The sequence below is a fragment of the Cebus imitator genome, unplaced genomic scaffold (genome assembly GCF_001604975.1).
Source record: "Cebus imitator isolate Cc_AM_T3 unplaced genomic scaffold, Cebus_imitator-1.0 Scaffold15, whole genome shotgun sequence".
Lineage (NCBI taxonomy): Eukaryota > Metazoa > Chordata > Mammalia > Primates > Cebidae > Cebus > Cebus imitator.
Genome location: NW_016107330.1, coordinates 9,554,621 through 9,558,456, shown reverse-complemented (window position 1 = coordinate 9,558,456; position 3,836 = coordinate 9,554,621). Strand labels below are relative to the sequence as shown.

At 46.4% G+C, this 3,836-nt stretch overlaps 1 protein-coding gene across 1 annotated transcript in view; it reads left to right on the top strand.

The window, feature by feature from the left end:
* The window catches only part of LOC108287492 (aflatoxin B1 aldehyde reductase member 3), a 25,857-nt gene that overhangs the window by 16,208 nt on the left and 5,813 nt on the right, over positions 1-3,836 (top strand). The window contains exon 8 of the transcript XR_005196472.1: positions 3,624-3,627. The gene's annotated coding sequence lies outside the window, so the exon portion shown is untranslated. The remainder of the gene's footprint in view (positions 1-3,623; positions 3,628-3,836) is intronic.

Here is a 3,836-nt window from a genome sequence, read left to right as displayed (position 1 = left end):
GTGGTTCTCCTGCCTCAGCCTTCTGAGTAGCTGGAATTACAGTCATGCGCTACCACATCTGGCTAATTTTTGCATTTTTTGTAGAGATGGGGTTTTGCCATGTTGGCCGGGTTGGTTTCAAACTCCTGACCTCAGATGATCCTCCCACCTCGGCCTCCCAGAATGCTGGCATTATAGGCCTGAGCCATCACGCCCAGTCAGCTGTTTTCTTCTTTTTAAGCACAGAAATTGACAAACTGGTTTTAAAATTCATAGGGAAATTCAGAGCACCCAGGATAGCCAAGGTGTGAGTCAGCGTGCCTGACCAAATCATACACTTTAAGTAGGTCAACTTTATACTGTCTGAATTATGTCTCAATACAGTTGTTTTTGAAAAACAAAACAGGCAGGGCATGGTGGCTCATGCCTGTAATCACAGAAATTTGGTAGGCCTAGGAGATTGCTTGAACCCAGGAGTTCAAGACCAGCCTGGGCAACGTGGTGAAATCCCATCTTGATGAAATACACAAAAATTTGCTGGGTGGTGGCAAACCTGCTGTTTGGTAGAACTCAGTGGGGAAGCTTCATCTGTTCCCCAGTATCCGAGATGTGATTTAGCAGCTGGAGGCAAGAGTTGCCTGGAGACATTCACTTATCAGCTGCTGTCATCAACCGGCACACATGTCACCTCTGCATGTGGCTTCCAAGGGAAAACATCCCAAGAAAACTAGGCAGAAGCTGTGTGGCCTTTTATGCCCCAGCCTCAGAAGTCTATAGCATCACTTGTGTCTTGGGAGGAGAGTCAAAGATACTTTTGCAAAGTGCATGTGAGAGTATGGGGTGCTTATCTTAGGAAATAAACTTTTTTTTTTTTTTTTTTTTTTTTTTTTAGGTGACACTTTTGCTCTTGTTGCCCAGGCTGGAGTGCAATGGTGCAATCTTGGCTCACTGCAACCTCTGCCTCCTGGGTTCAAACGATTCTCTTGCCTCAGCCTCCTGAGTAGCTGGGATTACAGGCTTGTGTCACCACACCCAGCTAATTTTTTGTATTTTTAGTAGAGATGGGGTTTCTCCATGTTGGTCAGCCTGGTCTTGAATTCCTGACCTCAGGTGATCTGCCTGCCTTGGCCTCCCAAAGTGCTGGAATTAACAGGTGAGAGCCACCGCACTCGGTGGAAATAAACTCTTCACACTGGGAGCAACAGTCCTGAGTGGTCAAGTTGAGATGAGCCCCAGGAGCTGCTGAGACTTCTTGAGTATCCCCATCAGGGATGTACTCTCTGCCATCACATCCCATCTGTTAAAATCTTCTGGATACTATATCTCAAAGTAGTTGATGGCCACTTGAATTCAGCCATTTCAAATATATTTTTCTCTTTTTTCCCACTCCACTTCCTCCCCTGGTCATTTCATATCGAAAGAGCTTCTTCAAGAGACAATTCCCAAACAGCACCTTGAGTATATACACACTTTGTGTTTGTTAATTTAAAAACAAATAAGTGAGGATGAACAAAAATACTTGAAGGAGCAGAGCTGGATCTGGAGAGCATCTCTCTCTCTCTCTCTTTTTTTTTTTTTGGAGACGGAGTGTTGTTCTGTCACCAGGCTGGAGTTCAGCTCTGTCACTAAGCTGGAGTGCAGTGGGGCAATCTCCGCTCACTGCAACCTCCGCCTCCTGCATTCAAGCAATTCTCCTGCCTCAGCCTCCCGAGTAGCTGGGACTACAGCTGCACGCCACCACACCTGGATAATTTTTTGTATTTTAGTAGAGACAGGGTTTCACCATGTTGCCCAGGCTAGTGTTGAACTCTTGAGCTCACATAATCCACCCGCCTCGGCCTCTCAAAGTGCTGGGATTACAGGCATGAGCCTCCGCACCTGGGCACGTCTAATATAGTCATCCTCAAACTAAGGAAACTGGTCTGTGCTGGTCTGTACTGTATAAAACACTGGAGAAGGAGGTGGTAGAGATTTTGCACATGGGAATTCACAAGGAGGGGAGCTCCTGAAACTTCACACTGCAGAGAGGGCCACGAGTGGCCCCACTTGCTTCATTTCTGATCTGCTTGTTCCCAGCGACTGGGTTGATTGGCCTCGCCAGTGTCTCATATTTGGCCATTCTGAATACATTTCAGAAGCAACATGAAAGTAAGAGCACTAGGTTCCATAATGGCTTATGAACAAGTACATTTCTGCTGCATGGACTTTTAATTTTTCTTTTTACTTTTGAGATGGAGTCTTGCCCTGCCAGCCAGGCTGGAGTACAGTGGTGTGATCTCAGCTCACTGCAACCTCTGCCTCCCAGGTTCAAGCAATTCTCCTGCCTCAGCCTCTGGGACTACAGGCATGTGACACCATGCCTGGCTAATTTTTTTTTTTTTTTTTAAGTAGAGACGGGTTTCACCATGTTAGTCAGGATGGTCTTGATCTCCTAACCTCGTGATCTGCCTGCCTCGGCCTCCCAAAGTACTGAGATTACAGGCATGAGCCACCACACCTGGCCAGATTTTTAATTTAATAAGGCTATTTTTACCATGGCATTTGTAAGTGTATGTCCACGGCAGAAACAAATTTCTATCCTCAATGTTGAGCTGTATTCACTGAATTTGAAACAGCATTCAGAACAGTTAGATGCTTCTTCTTTTTTTTAGAGATGAGGGTTCACCATGTTGGCCAGGCTGGTCTCGAACTCCTGAGCTCAGGTGATCCACTCACCTTGGCTTCCCAAAGTGCTGGGATTACAGGCATGAGCCACTGCGCCCAGCCTAGACACTTCATCTCTGACAAAACAGTTCCAAAAGCTTTCCTCTGATTCCATGAATTGGATGGAAAGCAGTTTATATATACAAACTGGGAGCCACCACACCCACTGTATGTTTTAAATTTTGAAAAATTTATCAAAGTGGTATGTGCCCGTGGTTAAAAGCTGACGCTTTCCAAGTCTCATTCCTCAGAGGCAACTTTTAGAAATTCTTGCGGCTTTCTTTTCCTCTAGCAGTTAACTGCTGTGTTATCTCTAAAGTATACACTTGGCTGGGAGCGGTGGCTCACGCTTATCATCCCAACACTTTGGGATACGTAGGTGGATCGCTTGAGCCCAGGAGTTTGAGACCGGCCTGGGCAAGACAGTGACGCTGTCTTTTTTTCAAAAAAAAAAAAAAATTAAAAAACTAGCCCTGCACGGTGTCCTGTGCCTGTAGTTCCAGTCTTGGGAGGCCAAGGCAGGAGGACTGCTTGAGCTCAGGAGTTTGGCCTAGGTATCAATGCGAGACCCTCATCTCCCCTTTAAAAAAAGCTACACCCTTTATCGCTATTCCTTAATGTATCAAATTTAGATGTTGTGGGCTGCTGGAAAGCTCCTAATCTTTCTAGATTTACAAAAGCCGCATCTGCAAGGTTAATTTTTGTGCACAATGTGATTTATTCCTTCTTTTTGTTTTCTCCCCCTGGAAGGCAGAAGCAAGCCAAGCTACATGCAAGTGGGACCAGTCATAGTTTTGTGGAAATGGCCAAGGACTTAGGCAGTGGCATCCAATTTGGGTTCACCTTATGTGCAAGGCTGTGATTTAAATCCTTATGTGGAACTACCCCCAAGTGTTTCTGATAATCCTGGTCAGGTTGAGGAGCCACTATCCTAAGCGGAGGTTTGTCAAGCTTTTCACACTGTAGGGCCCAGGATACAGCCCTGGAGACTCAAGGCCTGATGGGCTTCATCCCATCTGTTCCTTACAGCATGCAAAGCTGGGCAGGCCCCTTAGCACCTTTCTACTTGGCATGTGGCTCATGGGGCTGGCATGTGGCTCATGGGGCTGGCATGTGGCTCATGGGGCTGGCATGTGGCTCATGGGGCTGGCATG